This window comes from Pan troglodytes, chromosome 2 (assembly GCF_028858775.2).
Source record: "Pan troglodytes isolate AG18354 chromosome 2, NHGRI_mPanTro3-v2.0_pri, whole genome shotgun sequence".
Taxonomy (NCBI): Eukaryota; Metazoa; Chordata; class Mammalia; order Primates; family Hominidae; genus Pan; species Pan troglodytes.
Window position 1 is genome coordinate 36,630,809 of NC_086015.1, and position 24,101 is coordinate 36,654,909.

A 24,101-nucleotide genomic window follows, 5' to 3' on the forward strand; every position below is an offset into this window, starting at 1 on the left:
GCTGGGGCTGGGAATGCCAGCACAGTAAAGGGGATGAGGGTGGTGCACTGACATTATTGACTACAATTATAATAATAAAGGCAAGGTACCTGAATTTAATTTGCTAAGTCCAGACTTCCCGTCTATGAACTGCCACATCCCATGATTACCATAGGACCCTGGGACTACCACTAATTCTGGGACAGAATAAAGGAAAGAGATGGATTATTTATTGTGCGGCTGTTTCATTGTGGAAAATGATGTAATTAACAAAGAAATGCCAATAGAGAGTATAAAGAGGTAAATTTTCTTTAACCATTTCTCATTTGCCCCAAGAACTCTGCACTGGCAGCAAGCTGCACTTTTTTTTTCCCCTAAATTATAAATGGGTTAAACAAAAAAAGATGTGGAAACTTACAGACATTTTCAATGAACAATGGCTAAAGGAGAGAGGGTTCTAGGAAGGAGGGCACCGAAAAAATTTAAACTAATATACTTTCTAATGCATTTGAAGAAATGAACCAGAAAAAAAATATTGAAAAACTCTTATAGACCTAATGGGCAATTTGGGAATAATTAGTGATACAGGCACAGAAAATAAAACAAACAAAAGGTTGTTAACTCTAGAAAAAAACCAAAAAGTTGTACAAGAAAGAAAATGTAACTACAATTAACAACACTTACCACATAAATAAGCAACATTACTCATTATATTATGATTAATATAAAATATATACATAAAGGGAAAGCCATTGAATAGAATTTGATCCTCGTCATCCATAATGGGAGGATATGCTGGGTATTTGCTTATTTGTTCTTAAATTCATTTCCTGCCTTTCCCCTTCCCAGGCTCATATTGCACAGGCTACTTCTGTAAACTATGCTTCCAAGATCTCGATGACTGTTTTGGCTGAGTTCAGCCAACAGGAAGTGGTAGCCAGGGATTGGAGGATGGCAGTGAAGGAGACACCAGGATATTTCTCCTTCCCACTCTTTCTGCCTTAGATAGAGCCCCTCTGGCTCTGGAGATAATAATGATTGTTTCCTGCAGCTGCTTAAGTTAAGGGTACCTCCGCTTCCCCTAATTATCCTTCCAGGTTTTCTAAGCCAGGGTTCTCAACCTCAACACTATTGACATTTTGGTCTGGATGGCTCTTTGTTTTGGGGGATTGTCCTGTGTATTATAAAATGAGTTGCAGCATTCCTTGAGAGACTCCATCCACTAGATACCAGTAGTCACCACCCAGCTGTGACAACAAAAATGTCTCCAGAAATTGCCAAATGTTCCCTAGGGGGCAAAATCACCCCTAATTAAGAACTAAAGGCTGGGCCGGGCGCAGTGGCTCACACCTGTAATCCCAGCACTTTGGGTGGCCGAGGTGGATGGATCACTTGAGCCAGGAGTTTGAGACCAGCCTGGCCAACATGGTGACCATGTTGAGATGTAACCCATCTCTACTAAAAATACAAAAATTAGCCAGGTGTGGTGGCGTGCACTTATAATCCCACCTGCTCAGGAGGCTGATGCAGGAGAATCGCCTGAACCTGGGAGGCAGAGGTTGCAGTGAGCCGAGCTCGTGCCACTGCACTCCAGCCTGGGCGACAGAGTAAGACTCTGTCTCAAAAAAAAAAAAAAAAAAAAAAAAAGAAGAGAAAAGAAAAGAAAAGAACTGAAGTTCCAACCCCTTTATAACTGTATTAAATTTTCTCTACTAAATTTGCTAAGGGTTTTAGTTTTCTGACTTGAAGCTGACTGATTCAGAAAGCTATAAACAATGTCTAAATTTGATCAATCAGAAATTAACACAATAAGCATATTATTTAGAAATATGCAACCAATAAAAGAATAAACAAATAAGAGTATTGAATGTAGTTGCTTCTAGAGTGTAGGACTGGAGAACAAAGGAGAGGTGATTTTGAACTTTTTAATATTTTGTTTTTTAAAATGTATGCATATATAGCTAATAAAAATAAAATACTGGGGCCGGGTGCGGTGGCTCACGCCTATAATACCAGCACTTTGGGAGCCCGAGGTGGGAGGATCACGAGATCGAGACCATCCTGGTTAACACGGTGAAACCCCGTCTCTACTAAAAATACTAAAAATTAGCCGGGTGTGGTGGCGGGCGCCTGGAGTCCCAGCTACTCGGAAGCTGAGGCAAGAGAATTGCGTGAACCTGGGAGGCGGAGCTTGCAGTAAGCGGAGATTTCGTCACTGCACTCCACCTGGAGCAAGACAGTGAGACTCCATCTCAAAAAAATAAATAAATAAAATAAAAAATAAAATACTGGGAAAAGAGAACATGAGCAATTCAGTATTCTAAGTAGAAAGCTCCAGGGAGAGGCTTAAAATTCTTATTCTCAAAAACTGATTAAAGAAGTGCTTATTCTGATCTTTTGTTTTTAATCTTACCTAAACCATATTCTCTTATATTTTACCCAGAGCCAAGTATGGCAGTCACCTAGCTTTTATAAATGAGTCATATTTATTTCTTTTCCAAGATATCTCCAGGCTGCCTCCTCCCAAATTGTTTTGGCTGCAGAACTGGCTTACCTGGTTGTAATCATGTAGTAGTCAGAGAAAACTACTAAAGGCACTATTGTAAATATTACAGGAACACTGAAATAACATTAGAGTCCCTGGATCTGTGTGGGTTGTGTCCCTCCAGAAAAGGTAGAGGGGAAGGTTTGCAGATGTTGCTTTACTGACTTGTGTCCATGTTTCTTATTTCAATAGCATGCCTTTCCCAAATCTCCATTCATCTCATCTCCCAAACACTGTGATTTCTACCATCAGCTCTGGTTTATCTTTGTCTCTCCCCATCATAGCAACTGAAACAAAGTTTTCAGATTGAATTCTTGATTTGCTTGATTGCCATGACTGTGTTCCAGTTATTTTGGAAATGCATCCGTCTGATATATGACCAACTAATAGAAGGCAGTTTTCAATCTTCTAAAACATAAAACGATGGAAATATATGTATGTGTGTGTATTTTTGTGTGAATAAATATATAAATACATATACCAATATGACATATATTATACATGCATCTATATATATTTTATATACTAAATACATACGTGTATGTTTTTGTATATACATTAATATTATCATATGCATTTATTTACATGGAAATACTTTTTGTTCTGACTAAAAAAGTAATAGATACTAATTATGGGAAAACTAGGTAATACAAAAAATATAAAGCAATAGATAAAAACTGGCTGGGCACGGTGGCTCACACCTGTAATCCTAGCACTTTGGGAGGCTGAGGCGGGTGGATCACCTGAGGTCAGGAGTTCGAGACCAGCCTGGCCGACATGGTGAAACCCCTGTCTCTACTAAAAATGCAAAAAAGATTAGCCAGGCGTGATGGCAGGCACCTGTAATCCCAGCTACTCGGGAGATGGAGGCAGGAGAATCGCTTGAACCTGGGAGGTGGAGGTGGCAGTGAGCCGAGGTCGCGCCGTTGCACTCCAGCCTGGGCTACAGGAGCAAGACTGAAAAAAAAAAAAAAGAAAGAAAAGAAAAAGAAGAGAAATAGATAAAAATCATGAATACTCCTAAAGTTCAGTAATAGCTACTGTATGAGTCAAAATTAATTTCAGCTACAATTACCCAGAAAAAATATCCAAAATAACATCAAATAAAGGATATTTCTCTAATATAAAATGTCTGGCCACTGGCTATCTAGTGCTTGTACAGTGGTTCCAAATCCATCATAATCCATCAACTTCCAGATCTTCACTCCATCATTCTTAAAACCCCCATCCTCATGGTCTAAGATATCTGCACTCCACCTGGGGCAAGACAGTGAGACTCCATCTCAAAAAAATAAATAAATAAAATAAAAAATAAAATACTGGGAAAAGAGAACATGAGCAATTCAGTATTCTAAGTAGAAAGCTCCAGGGAGAGGCTTAAAATTCTTATTCTCAAAAACTGATTAAAGAAGTGCTTTACACTTCTTTAATCAGTCATTACATGATGAAGTCATTACATTCACATTCCAAGTAGCAGATTGGTGAAAAGAGGCAAGCAAGGTACAAAGAACATGTCCTTTTAAAGTGGTTTTGTTTTTTACTTTTTTCTTTAACTTTAAAAAATATGTAGGCTGGGTACAGTGGCTCATGCCTGTAATCTCAGCACTTTAGGAGGCCAAAGCAGGAGGATCACTTGAGCCTGGGATTTCAAGACCAGCCTGGACAACATAGTGTGAACCTGTCTACAAAAAATTTAAAAATTAGCTGGGCCTGGCAAAGCACACCTGTGGTCCCAGCTACTTGAGAGGCTGAGATTGGGGGATTGCTTGAGCCCAGGAGGCTATAGGGAGCTGTGATCACACCAGTGCACGTCAGCCTGGGTGACAGACTGAGACCTTGTCTCTAAATAAATAAGTAAATAAATAAATAATAGAAATAGAGTCTAGCTATGTTTCCCAGGCTGATCTTAAACTCCTGGACTCACGTGATCCTCCCAGTTTAGCCTCCCAAAGTGCTGAGATTACAGGTGTGAGTCACCACATCTGTGATAAGGTGGTTTTCGAAGAAGCTGCCATGCAATATATTTTATAACTAATTGACCAAACTCAGTCACACAGCCACATAGCTGCCAGAAAAAAGGGAAATATAGAACATTTAGGTGGGCACTGGAGTGGGAACAACAGAATAAGGATCTCCAAAAATCTACTCCTCCATAACAGTAATAAAAACACTGAAAAAAATAGTCAAAATCAACTTTTTCAGAATACTGGATATTAATCAAAGGCTTGCAACAATCCAAAAAGCATTTCTTGAAGAAATTGGCTGAATCGTGGTTAAAAAAAAAAAAGTGAGCTTTGTGACATTTTAACTAGCCCTGTTTACAGATTCTCTCCCCACATGAAGAAATAAAGAAATACCACTGGTAATGGTAACTACATAAGTAAATACAAAAAACAGTATAAAGGTAATTTTTGTTTGAAATGTTCCTTTTCTCCTATCTGATTTAAAAGATAACTGCATAAAACAATACTTACAAATCTATGTCAATGGGTATATAATGTATAAAGATATAATTTTTATGTCAATAATAGAACAAAGGGGGAGGGAAGGAATGAGCCATATAGGGAAAAAGTTTGTCTATACTATTGAAATTAATCTGGTATTAATACAAACTAAATTGTTTTAAGTTTAGATGTTAATTGTAATCTCTAAGGCAATCACAAAATAACTCAAAGAATCCTAAAATAAATTAGAAGGGAATAAAAATGGTACAGTAAAACACATTTAACGATATAGGAAAAAATAGGAAAATGGCAATTATAAAGCCTCTTATTCATAATTACACTAAGTGTAAATGGTTTAAACACTCCAATTAAAGGCAGAGATTGGCAAAATTGATGAAAAACATGATCCAACTATATTGTGTTTACAAGTGACACACTTTATTTTTATTATTATTGTTATTGTTATTATTATTATTTTATTTCAATAGGTTTTTTTGGGGACAGGCAGTGTTTGGTTACATGAATAAGTTCTTTAGTGGTGATTTCTGAGATTTTGGTGCACCCATCACCTGAGCAGTGTACACTGTACCCAACATGTAGTCTTTTATCCCTCACTCCCTAACCCCCTTTCCCCCAAGTTCCCAACGTCTATTGTATCATTCCTATGCCTTTGCATCCTCATAGCTTAGCTACCACTTATGAGTGAGAACATATGATGTTTGGTTTTCCATTCCTGACTTACTTCACTTAGAATAATGGTCTCCAATTCCATCCAGGTTGCTGCAAATGCCATTATTTCATTCTACAAGAGACACACTTTAGGTTCAAGATATAAAGAGCTTAAAAGCAAAAGAATGGGAAAAGATATACCATGCAAAGAGTAACTAAAAGAGAGCTAAAATGGCTGTATTAATATAAGACAAAATGGACTTAAGACAAAAAATTGTTACTAAAGACAGAGGCCATTTTCTAATGATAAAAGAGTCAGTCCTCAAGAAAGTGTAACAGTTATAAACATATATTAACCTAATAACAGAGCCAAAAAGTAAATGAAACAAAAACTGACAGAATTAAAGGAAAAATAGACAATTCAACAATAAGAGTTGGAGACTTCAATACCTCACATTCAGTAATGGATAAAACAACTAGACAGAAGATCAACAAGAAAACAGAATGCTTAAATAATACTATAAACCAACTAGGTCTAATAGACATCTATAGAACACTCCACCCAACAACAACAGAATACACATTTTTCTCAAGTATATATAGGCCACTCTCTAGGACAGAACGTATATTAGGCCATAAAATGCATATCAAAATCTATCACTGTATTTTCTTTTTTTTAATAGAAGGGACTTTTATTATTTTTTCAGAGAATTCAGACAGCCATTGATTAAACAGAGCCATTTCTCAGCGCTCTTTTCTCTCCATTTAAGAAATTGGAATACAGCATGATGAGAATGATGATGCCAAAACAAGATTGCTGGCTCACATCATCTAGGGTACAAATACGCACTTACTTAATCACTTGACACTTCACTGAATGCAAAGCAATATTTAGCATCTTTGCCTTCGTTGTACACAGCTGAAGCGGGAGCCCAGGGAGGGGAACACTGCATGGTTTTCCTTGGTGGGGGAGGTGTGCACCCTGCAGACCTGTCGTGTTGGGGGAAGATCAGCCCATGTTCTGTCGGTTGCCATAGCCCCCAGGATGGGTGTCCTTCCAGTTATCCCACTCCCGAACTCTGTACAGTGTTCATCATCCTCTCCCTCCTTCACTTCTTGATACTTCTGTTGCTGAGCTGCTTTTCTGATTTCCTCTGGTGTTGCAGTGGCTATTCCCTGATCTGGCAATGCTCCATATTTCCGATGTTGTTCATACCAGTCACTCACTGTCATAGTTGCCAGACTTGGATAACTAGCTCCAAATAATTTGGCTTGGGCTGTGTTCCGCGTGAGAATGAAGGATTTCACTGGAGGCCTCTCCTGGAGAGATGAGTTAGAAGCTAATGACTGTCTTCAAGAGTCTCTCTCAGGATCTTTATTTCCTGGTCAATGCTCTCAATCTCTTCTAAGCTGGTATCAATCCACCTCTGAAGGTGAAGAAGATAATATTCACGAACATGCTCATCATCTGCTTGACCACTTTCCACAGCAGATTTCATTGCAGACAACCTATGGTCCAACTCCTTCTTCTGCTTGTATCTCTCTATTTTAGCCTGCCTTTGAGATGCCATAGCAACGAGGCTAGGATAAGCCATGGAGGAATTAGCAGTGTGATTTTCAGCTGAGTTGTTCTTGGTTTTGGGCAGCTCAAACTCTGCAACGTGATAGTAATGGCACTGAGTTAAGTAGTTAATAAAATGTTCTCGAGCCCGCTGCAAGACGCTTGCTAGGGTTGACTTGTTTCATGGTGAGGGCTCCTTGAAGTGCTGGCACCAACAGGTACTTCAGCTCGGTGAAAGCAATCTCTTCCAAATCTTCATTTCAATTGAACAAGTCGAGCTGCGATAACATTTCGGGAGACTTCTCAAGGAGGCCCAGGCCCTTGAACACCTTCTCCTGGACTATCTGGTAACCGGTGGTTTCAGCTGCTAATTCTACTTCGTCCAGAAGCTGTTTGCCTGTTTCGAGCAGCATGGGGAGCCGCGGCAACAGTAACTCATCTTCAGCAGCCATCTTGGGGAGGGAGGGTGTATTTTCTTTTTAAGAGAGACAGATCGCACTATTTTGCCCATGCTGGACTTAACCCCTGGGCTCAAGTGATTCTCCTTCCTCAGCATCCCAAATATCAAAAATGTTAAAATTTTAAATGGATTGAAATCATTCAAATTATCTTCTTCAATCACAATGGAATCAAATTAAATTCAATAACAGAAGGAAATCTGGAGAATTTGCAAGTATGTGAAAATGAAACAGTACACTCATAAATAACTAAAGGGTCAAAAGAGAAATCACTGGTGAAATTAGAAAATACTTTGAGTTGAATAAAAATGAAAACACAATATTCAAAAACTTATGGGATTCAGATAAAACAGTGCTAACAGGAAATTTATAGCTGTAAGTACTTACAATTTAAAAAAAAGAAAGATGTCAAAACAATTGCCAACCTTCCTTATCATGAAACTAAAATAAGAAGAGCAAATTAAACCCAAAGCAAGTAGGAGGAAGGAAATAATAAAGATTCAAGCAGAAATAAATGAAATACAGAACAGAAAAGTAATGGAGAAAATAAAATCAAAAGTTGGTTCTTTGAAAAGATCAACAAAATTGACAAATCTTTAGCTAGACTAGGAAAAAAGAGAGAAGATGCAGGTTTCTAAAATCAGGAATAAAAGAGGGAACATTACCACAGAGTTTACAGAAATAAAAAAGGTTATAAGGGACTACTATGAATAATTGTATGTTAACAAATTAGATAACCTAGAAATAGAAAATCTCAATAGAGTTATAACAAGTGAAGAAAATGAATTAGTAATCTAGGCATCAATGTGCCAAGATAATCAGGATTCTTAATGTTAAGGAAGAGGAAGATTGCAGGAGGCTACCATCAGTCTCTGCCACAACTACTGTTGACACTTAGGTTGACACTCCTAGAATAATATATATGTGTAATTTATCATGTAGACCATTTGGTGACTTAACCAATTTGGTTTATTGGAAATTTAAAATGTAACAGCATTTCAAAGGAAGAAAGCCTGAGTTATTCACTAAGTTTACTACCTTGCCAAATTGGCGATTTGTCCGTAAAGAAACAATTGGTTGTTTTTTCTTACTTCGTTTTCTAACAGGGTAATGTGAAAGCGTTCTCTGAGAGAGCTCATGTAATTCCACAGCTCCAGTTACTAACTGTACTAATTTCTCTAAAACTTTTTCTCTAGCCTAATGTTTTCTCTTAAGCTCCAGAGCCTTATACCCAGGGGCTTCCTGAACATCTCCGCTTGGATGTTTTGCACGTGCTTCCAACTCTAGATGTCTAAAACTAGACTCTCTGGGTGTGGCCTTTCTTTCAGTTTTTTTTCTTTCAAAAGATGTGATCTCACTATGTTGCCTAGGCTGGCTTTGAACTCCTGGGCTCACGCCATCTTCCCACCTCAGCCTTCTGAGTAGCTGGGACTAGGCATGTACCACTGTGTCCAGCTTGAGTGTGGCCTTTCTGATTAAAAGGTAGCATTTTTGGCTGGGCGCAGCGGCTCACATCTGAAATCCCAGCACTTTGGGAGGCAAAGGTGGATAGATCGCTTGAGCCTAAGAGTTTGAGACTAGCCTGGGCAACATGGTGAAACCCCATCTCTACAAAAAATAAAAATAAAAAATTAGCTGGGCATGGTGGCATGCGCCTATAGTCCCAGCCACTTGGGAAGCTGAGATGGGAGGATCGCTTGAGCCTGTGTGGATTTATCTAATCTGGATATTTCATATAAATGAAATTGTACAAAATGTGACATTTCGTGTCTGGTTTCTTTCACTTAGCATAATATTTTGGAGGCCATCCACATTGTAGCACACATGAGTATTTTGTTTCTTTTTATGGCTGAATAATATCCCATTGTATTTCATTCCATAATTTGTTTATTCTCCATTGATGGACAGTTAGACTTTTTCTACTTTTTGGCTATTGTGTATAGTGCTGCTATGAATGTGTACATGTACTTGTTTGAGTGCTCATCTTCAATTCGTTTGGTATATCCTTAGTAATGAAATTGTAGGGTCATATGGCTATTTTATGTTTAACTTTTTGAGGAACCGCCAGTTTTTTACTGTGACTGAACCATTTTGCATTCCTACCACAAATTACCTGTGTTCCAGTTTCTTTACATCCTTACCAACATTTGTCATTTTCTGTTTGTTTGTTTTTTAAATAACAGCCATCTTAATGTTTGTGAAATGGTTTCTCACTGTGTTTTTGATTTGCATTTTCCTGATGATTAGTGATGTTGAGCATCTTCTCCTGTGCTTATTGGCCATTTGTATATCTTCGTTTTTGTTTTACTTTATAATTCTTTATGCTTAAAATAATTTTTAATAGAGACAGGGTCTCACTATGTTGCCCAGGCTGGTTTTTCTTTTCTTTTCTTTTCTTTTTTTTTTTGAGACGCAGTCTTGCTCTGTCACCAGGCTGGAGTGCAGTGGCGTGGTCTTGGCTCACTGCAACCTCCCGCCTCCCATTCTCCTGCCTCAGCCTCCCGAGTAGCTGGGATTACAGGTGCCTGCCACCATGCCCAGCTGATTTTTGTATTTTTAGTAGAGATGGGGTTTTACCATGTTGGCCGGGATGGTCTCGAACTCCTGGCCTCAGGTGATCCGACCGCCTCGGCCTCCCAAAGTGCTGAGATTACAGGCGTGAGCCACTGCGCCTGGCCATCCCCCCCAGGCTGGTCTTGAACTCCTGGCCTCAAGCAGTCCTCCTGCCTTGGCCTCCCAAAATGTGGAGATTACTAGCATGAGCCACCACACCCAGCCTGTATATCTTCTTTGGAGAAATATCTATGTAATTCCTTTGCCTTTTAAAAAATCAGATTGTTTGTTTTCCTGTTCTTGACTTGCAGGAGTTCTTTATGCATTCTGGATATTAATCCCTTGTCAGATATATGATTTGCATATATATTCTCCCATATCATAGGTTATTTTTTCACTCTGTTGATAGTGTCCTTTGATGCATGAAAGTTTTTACTTCTGATGAGTTCAGTTTATCTATTTTTTCTTTGGTTTCCTGTGCACTTGGTGTCATATCCAATAAATCATTGCCAAATCCAGTGTCATGAAGTTTTTCCCTGTTTTTGTCTAAGAGTTTTATAGTGTTGCTCTTATGTTTAGAGCTTTGATCCATTTTGAGTTAATTTTTTTCTTTTCTAGACCTTTGATAATTAAGTTAATTTTTCTATATAAGAGTTCAACTTCATTCTTTTGCATATGGAGATCCTGTTTGCCTCTTCTACTCTTTCGTTTTTAGCTTTTTATATTTAATGCATGCTCATGTGGAAACAATTTTGAAGTTACTAATCCATTTTCCCATCCTCAGTTATTTTTTTTTTTGCAGCCTGAATAAAAGGCTGGATAACTGTCCCCAATTATTATTTTATAACAGCTTTATTGAGATATAATTCACATACCATACCATTCACGCATTTAGAATGTACAATTCAGTGATTCTTAGTGGCCCTATCATCACAATAATTTTAGAACATTTTTATCACCCCAAAAAGAAACTCATACCCTTTATAGCAGTCGCCCTGAGAGGTGACAGCATGCGCCCTCGCTCGCTCTCGGCGCCTCCTCGGTCTTGGCGCCCACTCTGGCCGCGTTTGAGGAGCCCTTCAGCCCACCGCTGCACTGTGGGAGCCCCTTTCTGGGCTGGCCAAGGCCGGAGCCGGCTCCTTCAGCATGCAGGGAGGTGTGGAGGGAGAGGCGCCAGCGGGAACCGAGGCGGCGCGCGGCGCTTGCGGGCCAGCTGGAGTTCCGGGTGGGCGTGGGCTTGGCGGGCCCCGCACTCGGAGTGGCCGGCCGGCCCTGCCGGCCCCGCGCAATGAGGGGCTTAGCACCTGGGCCAGCGGCTGCGGAGGGTGTGCTGGGTCCCCCAGTAGTGCCGGCCCACCGGCGCTGCACTGGATTTCTCGCCGGGCCTTAGCTGCCTTCCCTCGGGGCAGGGCTCGGGACCTGCAGCCCGCCATGCCTGAGCCTCCCCCCTCCCTCCGTGAGCTCTTGTGCTACCCGAGCGTCCCCGACGAGCGCCGCCCCCTGCTCCACAGCGCCCAGTCCCATCGACCACCCAAGGGCTGAGGAGTGCGGGTGCAGGGCACAGGACTGGCAGGCAGCTCCACCTGCCGCTCCTGTGAGGGATCCACTGGGTGAAGCCAGCTGGGCTCCTGAGTCTGGTGGGGACTTGGAGAACCTTTATGTCTAGCTAATGGATTGTAAATACACCAATTGGCACTGTGTATCTAGCTCAAGGTTTGTAAACACACCAATCAGCACCCTGTGTCTAGCTCAGGGTTTGTGAATGCACCAATTGACACTCTGTATCTAGCTACTCTGGTGGGGACTTGCAGAACCTTTATGTCTAGCTAAGGGATTGTGAATACACCAATCGGCACTCTGTATCTAGCTCAAGGTTTGTAAACACACCAATCAGCACCCTGTGTCTAGCTCAGGGTTTGTGAATGCACCAGTCGACACTCTGTATCTAGCTACTCTGGTGGGGACTTGGAGAACCTTTGTGTCAACACTCTGTATCTAGCTAATCTAGTGGGGACGTGGAGAACCTTTGTGTCTAGCTCAGGGATTGTAAACGCACCAATCAGCACCCTGTCAAAACAGACCACTCGGCTCTCTGTAAAATGGACCAATCAGCAGGATGTGAGTGGGGCCAGATAAGAGAATAAAAGCAGGCTGCCTGAGCCCGCAGTGGTAACCGGGTCAGGTTCTTTTCCATGGTGTGGAAGCTTTGTTCCTTTGCTCTTTGTAATAAATTTTGCTGCTGCTCACTGTTCCTTTGGGAGCTGTAGCATTCACCGCCAAAGTTTGCAGCTTTACTCCGGAGCCAGCGAGACCACGAAGCCGCCGGGAGGAATGAATAACTGCAGATGCGCCACCTTAAGAGCTGTAACACTCACCGGGAAGGTTCGCAGCTTCAGTTCTGAGCCAGCGAGACCACGAAGCCGCAGGGAAGAACCAACAATTCCAGACGCGCTGCCTTAAGAGCTGTAACACCGCGAAGGTCCGCAGCTGCACTCCTGAGCCAGCGAGCCACGAACCCCACCAGAAGGAAGAAACTCCAAACACATCTCCACATCAGAAGGAACAAACTCCGGACACGCCGCCTTTAAGAACTGTAACACTCACTACGAGGGTGCTCGGCTTCATTCTTGAAGTCTGTGAGACCAAGAACCCGCCATTTCCAGGCACAACGTCTCATTTTCTCCCAGCCATTCCAGACTTAGGCAACCACTAATCTACTTTCTGTTTCCAGAGATTTGCCTATTATCAATATTTCACAAAAGGATCATACAATATGTGGTGAGCTATTTTTATTCACTAACACTTAAGACCAAAATATGTGGGTTTTTTTCCCTAATACCAGCCAAATTCTCCAGTTCTCCAGACACCAACTGGGTGTCGAACAACTCAATTTAAATCTGACACACTTTCCACAGAATTAGTGTCACACCAAGTTAAGGACTCATTCATACAGGATCATCCCCACTTCAGTCACCAATTGCAAGTGCAAGGTTGCTACTTTTACTTCTGACCAGCTAGCTATAAATTGGGGATCTCATGAGACCCTACTCAGGCCTAGTGATTTACTAGAGTGTCTCACAAAACTCAGGGAAATGCTCTACTTGCCATTACCAGTTTATTACAAAGGATACAAGCTAGGAAAAGAGAAATGGAAGAGAAAAATAAGACAAGGTAGACGGGCAAGGGAAACAAAAGTTTCTATGTCTGCTCTGACATACCACCCTCCCAAGTACCTTGATGTGTTCACCTACTTGAAAACTCTTCAAACCCAACATTTAGGGGTTTTTATGGAGATTTCATTACTTATCCATGATTGATTAAATCACTGGTGATTGGTGATTAGCTCAATCTCCTGCCTCTCTCCTGTCCAAGGAGGTCAGGGGGTGGGAATGAAACATCCAACCCTCTAATCATGCCTCGTCTTCCTGGAGACCATCCCCCATTCTACAGTTATCTAGGAGTTACCAGCCACCAGTCATTTCATCAGCATGCAAAAGATACTCATTACTCCAGAGATACCAAGAGTTTTGGGAGCTTTGTGTCAGAAACTGGAGTCAAAGACCAAATATTTATTGTTTATTACATACATGTAGTTTTTTGTAACTGGCCTCTTTCACTTAGCATAATACTTTCAAGGTTTATTCAGGCTGTGATCAGTGGCTCACACCTGTAATCCCAGCACTTTGGGAGGCTGAGGCAGGCAGATCATCTGAGGCCAGGAGTTCAAGACCAGCCTGGCCAAATGGTGAAAACCTGTCTCTACTAAAACTACAAAAATTAGCTGGACGTGGTGGCAGGCGCCTGTAATCCCAGCTACTTGGGAGGCTGAGGCAGGAGAATCACTTGAACCTGGGAGGTGGAGGTTGCAGTGAGCCGAGAATGGCGTGAACCCAGGAGGCGGAGCTTGCAGTGAGTCAAGATTGCGCCACTGCACTCCAGCCTGAGTGACAGAGCAAGACTCCATCTCAAAAAAAAAAAAAAAAATTATATATGTATATATATATGGTTTGGTTTGGTTTGGTTTTGAGATGGAGTTTCACTCTTGTTGCCCAGGCTGGAGTGCACTGGTGCAATCTCGGCTCACTTCAACCTTCGCCTCCCGGGTTCAAGCCATTCTCCTGCCTCAGCCTCCCAAGTAGCTGGAATTACAGGCGCCCACCACCACACCCGGCCATGGTTTTCTTTTATTAATCTGCCTTTTGTTATAGGGGCCTCAGCCATGGACCTTTTGATGGGTAAGATATTATTATTTTTCTTTCCCACAATATACTCACTAAACGTCCAGCAGTGGAAATGGTGTGCATGTCATTTGTGATTTTGATGAAATATTATTGCATTAAATTTAGAAAAGCAGTTGACATACAGTAAAGAGTTAACTTGAGACAATGAATGTCATGGGATAATGCTTGATTTGGTAAAAGGTTTCATCTAAATAGTTCTCGTTGTCCCTTAGCATAGGGAATTTCTTACTCAAGCTAGTCTTGTTTAATAAATTTCCATTTTCCAGCATTTGATTAATCTTGACAGTTGGGGTGTAAGTGGTGATCCCAGCACTTTGGGAGGCCAAGGCAGGTGGATTGCTTGAGTCCAGGCGTTTGAGACCAGCCTGGGCAACATGGTGAAACCCCATCTTTATAAGAAATACAAAAAAACTGGGGCCGGACGCAGTGGCCCATGCCTGTAATCCCAGCACTTTGGGAGGCCAAGGAGGGAGGATCATCTGAGGTTAGGAGTTCAAGACCAGCTTGGCCAATACGGTGAAACCCCGTCTCTACTAAAAATACAAAAAATTAGCTGGGCGTGGGGGCGCACACCTGTAATTCCAGCTACTCGGGAGGCTGAGGCAAGAGAATCACTTAAACTAAGGAGGCAAGGTTGCAGTGAGCCAAGATCACACCACTGCACTCCAGCCTGGGTGACAGAACAAGACTCCATCTCAAAAAAAACCAAAAAACCCAAAACCAATTAGCTGAGCCTGGTGGCATGTACCTGTAGTAACAACTACTAGGGAGACTGAGGTAAGAGGATTGCTTGAGCCCAGGAGATCGAGGCTGTAGTGAGCCATGATTGTGCCACTGCACTCCAGTCTGGGTGACAGTGCTAGACCCTGTCTTTAAGAAAAAAACCCCCAAAAACTTAACAATTGGGGTTCTCCCTGGAAACACTGCAGCAAGATGCTACACCTTCCAGAAAGCATAAAAATAATTCTCTATTTATTTGTTGCCTGGCAACAATACTCTTTATTTTTATTCACAGGGAAATTTCAGAAATATTTGCTGATCAGTGCAACTGTGGCAAGGAAGGGGAAAAGTGAAAATAGCTCTCTTAAGATTCAAAAATTGATATGGCAGTTTAACCTTTTTCATTTTTACAGACCTAGGTGGTGCTCATGACCCTAAAGAGCAAAAAGCATATCAAATATAAAGGCAGAGTGAATATGATCAGAGAGGATCAAGGGTCTTTGGGATACACTACGTGAAAGTGTTGCAGTTCTCAGGAGGTACGGGTTCAGATTGCATTTATAAGGCTCAACAATAGGGCTCAGGCTAAATTTTATTTTATTGTCCATCCTGATTAGTCCCTGTGGTAGCAGTATTTTTGTTTCACAACTCCTTCTTCCTTCCCCAAGCTTGCTATGGTTTACTATAGATAAAGTATGCTTCTCCATCTAACTCACGTTGGGCATGGTCAATACAATGTGGGTGGATGTATCATATGCTATATCTGACCAGAGACTTTATATGAGTTTGTGAAATTTGGCATGACCTCCTGCATTTCTGCCTTTTGCTTTGAGGAGAGAATGCCCCAAGTAGCCATTGCCCGTTTAGCCTGGGTCCTGGAATGAGAAACACATAGGAGAGACCCAAACCTAAGCCCAAGTGAGCCTGGACAACCCACATGCAGTGCACAGACCAGTGAGTGAAAAATAAATATTTGTTCTTATGAATCACTGACATTTGGGAGTTATCTGTTGTGCAACACTATTGCATTAAATCTTGACTAATACAATCATTGAGAAACTAATTGTTCTCATCAGTGCCTATTGTGAACAATCAAACAGACTAGAATGTGCGCAATGGGTTTCAATCAGCTGTTCCCATTTTCCCAGGCATCAGTCAGATGGAGCAAAGTCTATGTAAGAGACCAACTGGCTTGTCTTGAGGATGCTGAGGGTGTTCTTAAAAGGGAAATTTGTGGGGGTTTTTAAAAGTCTGTGTTTATATACTAGACACAAATATTCCAGAAATATTATTGGTGGGAAAATCAAATTACAGAACATAATGAGAGTGACTTGTATGGACACTCTCATTCAGAAAAACATGCAATCTAGCAGCTTCAGAATTTCTATATAGGTGGGCTGGATGTGTACATAACAATCTCATTAGAAGGGAGTTGGGACAAACAAGGAGGCTTGACCTTGTATTTGCATAGCACCTTAATATAATTGAAAAATATCCCAATTGGCTATATCAAATAATTGGTTGGAGAGAAGCTGATGAAGATTATGTGGGAACTCTAAAACCCCACACTCACACATAATCCCCAGCTGAGACAGTGTTAGATTAAGTGTATCTATAAATATGTCAAGAGGGGACATAGAAATGTACATATCAAAATGTTAATCGAAATTATAAGTGAAAAGTGAAGTTTGGGGGAATCTTTACCGTCTTCTTTGTACTTATCTGTATTGTTGGAATCTTTTGCACTGAACATATATCATTTCCCCCAAAACAATGAAGCTATTTTCTACAGAGAAAAGGAATTCTACTGACCTCCCCTTTTTCCTTTATCTCAATTTAATCACCTAAATGGTGCCTAAAAATCCCTAAATTTTAGTTTTCCCCACTATGTCTTTTTTTTTTTTTGAGATGGAGTCTCTCTCTGTCACCCAGGCTGGAGTGCAGTAGTGTGATCTCAGGTCACTGCAACCTCCGCCTCCCGGGTTCAAGTGATTCTTCTGCCTCAGCCTCCCAAGTAGCTGGGACTACAGGCACATGCCACCACACCCAGCTAATTTTTTTTTTTTTTTTGTATTTTTAGCAGAGACAGGGTTTCACCATATTGGCCAGGCTGGTCTCGAACTCCGACCTTGTGATCTGCCTGCTTTGGCCTCTCAAAGTGCTGGGATTACAGGTGTGAGCCACCTTGTACGCCCCCCCACTATGTCTTACCTTTTTTTTTTTTAAGCTATCATCTTTTTCTCAAAACAACCAAATATAAAAGAAACAACACAAGGCATCTAAAAGAGCCCTGGTCTGATGGCTAAGATTCCAGTTCCAGCTCTCTATTTCTCTCGGGACCTCGGCCTCCGCATCTAAAAAGAGAAGGATTGAACTAATTAGAAGTTACAAACTCAGGTGCCTATAGGAACCAATGAGGAGCCAATGAGAGAAGCAAGTGGGGCTGTATTGCACGGGAGGATACCAGCCCAGCTAAAGGAGGAAGCCTTTATTCTGTACCACAGAAGAAGGCTGTGCTACAGGGTTTCAGGCCCAGGGTTGCAAGATCTTGCAATTTATTAAGTCTGGAAATCAAGTTTTTATATGAAATCTCCTGGTTTTTAAATGTTGGCAAGTAAAATTTTAAAATGTTTTGTGAATGCCGGGTACGGTGGCTCACACCTGTAATCCTAGCATTTTGGGAGGTGGAGGCAAGTGGATCACAAGGTCAGGAGATCGAGACCATTCTGGCCAACATGGTGAAACCCTGTCTCTACTAAAAATACAAAAATTAGCCAGGTGTGGTGGCGCGTTCCTGTAGTCCCAGCTACTCAGGAGGCTGAGGCAAGAGAATTGCTTGAACCCAGGAGGCGGAGGTTGTGGTGAGCCAAGATCGCGCCACTGCACTCCAGCCTGGGCGACAGAGCGAAATTCGGTCTCAAAAAAAAAAAAAAAGTTTTGTGAATTCCTTTCCGACCAAAAACCTCAGCTATGAATCCGTCTGGCAGCCAGTGAGTAACACTGGGTCAGATGACCTTCAGGCTCCTTGTGTCACTCTCCTGGAGCCCACCCAGGGGCAACCTAGTGACAGGAGACCTCACAGTTCCCAAGATAGCATTGTTAAAAAAAAAAAAAAAAAAACTATTTGTTTTGTTTTTTAATTAAACAGATCAAGTAAGAGATAATTTATTTGTATGTCAAAAAATTTATCTAACTAATGGGCTTGCTAAATGACCTCTGTGGCTCAATTAAAATGAATATACCAAAACATGATTTCTTCATAGCCATGGGGATCACGGGATTATGCAAAGCAAACATTCCAGGCACTGTTCTAATGTTTTAAAGTATTATTTTATTTAATCCTTACTCTAATCCTGTGAGTGAAATTTATTGCCATACCCAAGTCATCTAAGTTTTCTTTTATGTTATATTCTAGGAGTTTTAGAGTTTTGAAGTTTACATTTAGTTTTATGATCCATTTTAAGTTAGTTTTTGTGAAAAGTTTAATATCTGTTATCTAGATTTGGGTTTTGTTTGTTTGTTTTACATGTGGATGTCCAGTTTTTCCAGTACCATTTGTTGAAAAGACTATTTTTGGCCAGATGTGATGGCTCATGCCTGTAGTGCCAGCACTTTGGGAGGTTGAAGTGGGCGGATCACTTGAGGTCAGGATTTCGAGACTAGCCTGGCCAATATGGTGAAACCCCGTCTCTACTAAAAATACAGAAGTTAGCCAGGAGTGGCGGCTTGTGCTTATAGTCCCAGCTACTCAGGAGGCTGAGGCAGGAGAATCGCTTGAACCCAGGAGGTAAAGGTTGCAGTGAGTCGAGATCACACCACTGCACTCCAGCCTGGACAACAGAATGAGACTCTGTCTGAAAAAAAAAAAAAGAAAAGAAAAGACTTTTTTTTTGCTCCATTATATTGCCTTTGCTCCTTTGTCAAAGATCAATTGACTGTATTTATGTGGGTCTATTTCTGGGATCTCTGTTCTGTTTTATTGATCTTTTGTTTGTTTGTTTGTTTGTTTTTGAGACGGAGTCTCACTCTGTCACCCAGGCTGGAGTGCAGTGGTGTAATCTTGGCTCACTGCAAGCTCCCCCTCCCAGGTTCACGCCATTCTCCCGCCTCAGCCTCCCAAGTAGCTGGGACTACAGGCGCCTGCCACCATGCCCAGCTAATTTTGCTTTTGTATTTTTAGTAGAGACGAGGTTTCACTGTGTTAGCCAGGATAGTCTCGATCTCCTGACCTTGTGATCCACCCGCCTCAGCCTCCCAAAGTGCTATGGTTACAGGCGTGAGCCACCGTGCCTGGCCTTGATCTGTTTGTTCTTTCATCAATACCACATTGTCTTGATTACTACAGCTTTATATTAAGTCTTGAAGTCAGGTAGTGTCAGTTCTCCAGCTTTACTCTTCTTCAATATTGCATTGACTATTCTGGGTCTTATGCCTTTCCATGTAAACTTTAGAATCAGTTTGTTGATATCCACAAAATAACTTGCTGAGACTGGGATTGGGATTGCTTTGAATCTATAGATTAAGTTGGAAAGAATGACATCTTGACTCTATTGAGCCTTCCTATCCATGAACGTGGAATATCTCTCCATTTATTTAGTTCTTCTTTGATTTTGTTCATCAGAGTTTTCCAGTTTTCCTTGTATAGATTTAGTACACATTTTGTTAGATTTATACCTAAGTATTTCATTTTGGGGGGTGATAATGTAAATTATACTGTTTTTAATTTCAAATTCCACTTGTTCAGTGCTGGTGTATAGGTATATAGTTTCCTTTGTAATGTTTTTGGCTGCTTTGGTATTAGGGTTTAGTTAGGAAGTAGTATCCCCTTCTGCATCTATCCTCTGAAAGAGAAAGTAGATAATTAGTAGAATTTCTTCTATAGACATTTGGTAGAATTCACCAGTGAATCCATCTAGGTCTGGTGCTTTCTGTTTTGAAAAGTTATTAATTATTCACTCAATGTCTTTAATAGATACAGGCCTATTCAGATTGTCTGTTGCTTCTTGTGTGTTTTGGCAGTTTGTGTCTTTCAAGGAATTGATCCATTTCATCTAGGCTATCAAATCTGTGGGCATAAAGCTGTTGATAGTATTCTTTTATTATCCTTCTATTGCCCATCATATCTGTAGTGATGTCACCTCTGGAATTTCTGATATCAGTAATTTGTGTTCTCTCTTTTTTTCTTGGCCTAACTCATTGTTTCTTAAACCTATGTTAGTCAGATTTTTGTCCATACCACTTCCCAGAAACTGCCTTTGTCAAGGTCAACAATGACCTTCACTTGTCAATTCCAAAGGTCAGCTTTCAGTCTTTACCTTTCTTGACCTATTGGCAACACTGGACCCAGCTGATCACTCCCACTTCCTGGAAACACTGGCCTCACTTGGCTTCTATGACACCACAATTCCCCGATTTTCTTTCTGCCTCCTGTGGTTCTGTTCCTGGTCCTTTGCTGTTTCTTTCTAATCCCCACAGCCTCTTAATGTTAGAGGAGTTTAGGGCTCAGACCTTGGACGACCTCTCCTCTTTTCTAACCTCATTCTCATGGCAAACTCATCCAAATCTTATAGTTTTCAATATCACTATATGATGATGACTCTCAAAAGTATCTCTAGTACAGACATCCTCTCCCCTGAATTCCAGAACTGTGAACTCAGTGGTCTACTGAATATCTTTATTTAAGACAAATGGGGCATCTCAATCTTTTTTTTTTTTTTAAACAAGCTCGGGCAAATTTTATTAAAGGAAAATTTTGCATCGTTTACTTTTCACCAGTTTGTTCTGGCATGCTTCTAATGATGTCAGAGTCACCTGGATCAATGATAGCCAGTGTGCACACTCTGTAGTATTTTCCACATGCTGTGCCCAGTTCAATATTATTGCCACTGTAGTGATGGACACCAGTTTTGGCCAACATTGCATAGTACTCTATTTCGGATTTCCTCAAAGCTGAGCAGTTGTTAGCAAGAATGACCAATTTAGCTTTGCCTTGGCTTCAGAGTCTGCTTGTACCCCAGCACGTACTTTCCACTTTTCATAACGAGTTAGAGCCTAGAGTTGATCGACTCCAGTGACTTTTTCATCTTCTTTGCGGCCACCATCTTCCTGCCTTAGGTGCGAGACGGCCCTCAACCAAGAGCAGCCGCTAAGATGGCCAGGAAGCAAGAAAAAAAAAAGGGCATCTCAATCTTAACAAGTTCAAACTGAGCTCCTAATATTCTACCTCAAACTTACTCCGTCTGCTCTCTTTCACATCTTGGTTCTTGGGTTGGCATCTTCCATGGCTCTTCTTTTTCTCTTATACCTCCCGCTCACCCATCTTAGTCTGTCAGCAAATTCTCCTGGCCCTACATTCAGAATATATCCAGGTATAACCATTTCTTATCACTTCTGCTATCATCTGGATCCAAACTCCTGTTACCTCCCACATGAATTATTTAATTAGCCTCCTTTCTTGTCTCACTACTTTTATACTTGCCTCTGAAAATCTATTCTCAACATAGCAGCCAGAAAAATTATGTTAAAATGGAAGTCAGGATGGGGTGATGGCTCACACCTGTAATCCCAACACTCTGGGAGGCTGAGACAGGAGGATCACTTGAGGCTAGAAGTTTGAGACCAGCCCGGGCAACATAACAAGACCCTGTATCTACAGAAATTTTAAAAATTAGCCTGGTGGTATGGTGCATGGCTATAGTCCCAGCTACTAAGGAGGCTAAGGTAAGAGGATCGCTTGAGCCCAGGAGTTTGAGGCTGCAGTGAGCCATGATTGTGCCACTGCACTCTAGCATGGGTGACAGAATGACACCCTGTCTCACAAAAATAAAATGGAGATCAGAGCATGTCACTCTTCTGCTCAAATCCCTGCAGTGGCTTTCCATTTCTGTCAGAGAGGAAGCTAAAGTTCTTATAGTGCCTGAGATGCTCTGTATAATGTGAATGCCCTTTACCTGTCTGATTCATTTACTACTCTCCTTCACACATATTTCTCTCCATTTATACAAATGGAATTTGTCCTTGTTTTGCCTCAAACTTGCCAGTATGGCTACATCTTAAGGGCCTTTGGAACATCCATCTATTTGAAGTGATTCTCCCCTGCCACCAGATATTCATATGGCTCATTCCCTTTTCTTCTTCAATTTTTGCTCAACTGTCACCTTCTTAAGGAGGTCTACCCTGCCCACCCCATTAAAACATAGTCCCTCCCCTCCTCCCCTGAACACTTTTTCCTTGCTTTACTCTTTTCCCATGGTGACTTATCCCCTCTATCATACCACAGAATTAGCATAGCTCTTATGTTTATTATTTACTGCCTATCTCCTGCCAGCTAGAAAGGCAAGCTCTTTGAAAGCAAGGATTTTGTCTATTCTGTTCTCTGAAGTATCCCCACCATCTAGAATAGTGCCTTCACAGTGAGAAGGACCTATATTAGGACTTTTGACATCATTGACATTGTTTGGAATTCTTTTATGTTAAAATTATGAGATTTAGTAAATGTAAAAATATAAAATACATTACACAATATATCACATCATATTTGTCACCCTGTCTGTGCATTTCTGTGTATATATAAAACTAAGAACCTAAAAATATTAGGTAGTCTGAAACTCTTTTGATCTCTGAGGGACTCTAAGTGAATATTTCAGAGTTGCTACATTTGAAGAAATCATATTTATTGATGTACATCTCTTAAGGAGGCAAATTAAGAATTCTTAGCTGGGTGTAGTGCTGCAAGCCTGTAGTCCTAGCTACTTAGGAGGCTGAGATGGGAGGATCGCTTGAGCCCAGGAGTTCAAGGCCAGCCTGAGCAGCATAGTGAGATCCTGCATCTTAACAACACCAAAAAAATTCTGTGAAAAATAATTGTTTTCTTTTTTTTTCGAGACAGAGTCTCACTCTGTCACCCAGGCTGGAGTACAGTGGCACGATCTTGGCTCACTGCAACCTGGGCCTCCCAGGTTCAAGTGATTTTCCTGCCTCAGCCTCCTTAGTAGCTGGGATTACAGGTATGCACCACCACATCGGGCTAATTTTTGTATTTTTAGTAAAGACAGGGTTTCACCATGTTGGCCAGGCTGGTCTCGAACTCTTGACCTCAAGTGATTCACTCACCTCGGCCTCCCAAAGTGCTGGGATTATAGGAGTGAGCCACCATGCCCAGCCAGTATATGCTGTTTTATTTATTTTATCCAGCATTTTATTTGTGAGATTCATCCATATTGTCCATAGTTGTAGGTAGTTAATTTTTATTGTATTATGGTATTCATCACATGAATATATCATGATTTATTTACCTATTCAACTGTTGATGAGTAGTGAGATCGTTTCCCGTTTAGGCTATTACAAATTGTGCTTTTATGAATATTCAAGTACATGTATATTATAGGTCAAACTGTGTCTTCCAAAAAGATATATGAAGTCCTAAACCTCTGGTCCATGTGAATGTGACCTTATCTGGAAATATCTTTGCAGATATCTGCAAAGTTAGATGAGGTCATATCCAATTTGGGGGACTCTAATCCAGTATGACTGATATCCTTATAGAAGAGGAGGAAAGAAACCAACATAGAGACACACCGGGAGAACTCCATGAGAAAACAAAGGGAGAGATTGGAGTGATGCTGTAAACCAAGGAAAGACAAAATTTGCCAGCCATCTCTGGAAGCCAGGATAAAGGCACGGAACAGATTCTTCCTCAGAGCCCTCAGAAGACCCAGTCCTACCAACAGGGTTGATTTGGGACCTCTAGCCTCCAGAACTGTGAGAGAACAGATTTCTGTTCTGTCAATACATTTCTAATTTGTGCTTTTTTACAGCAGCCTTAGGAAACAAATACAATGTCTTTTGGAGAACTTATGCTAAGCAGTTTTCCAAAGTGTTTGATCATTTGGAGCTGGGCACAGTAGTGCAGTCCTGTAGTCCCAGCTACTC

At 41.2% G+C, this 24,101-nt stretch overlaps 2 pseudogenes; both read right to left on the reverse strand.

The window, feature by feature from the left end:
* Positions 1-6,332: 6,332 nt before the first annotated feature.
* Positions 6,333-7,650, reverse strand: LOC470779 (immunoglobulin-binding protein 1-like; annotated as a pseudogene).
* Positions 7,651-20,910: 13,260 nt separating this feature from the next.
* Positions 20,911-21,286, reverse strand: LOC107970467 (large ribosomal subunit protein eL30-like; annotated as a pseudogene).
* Positions 21,287-24,101: the final 2,815 nt, after the last annotated feature.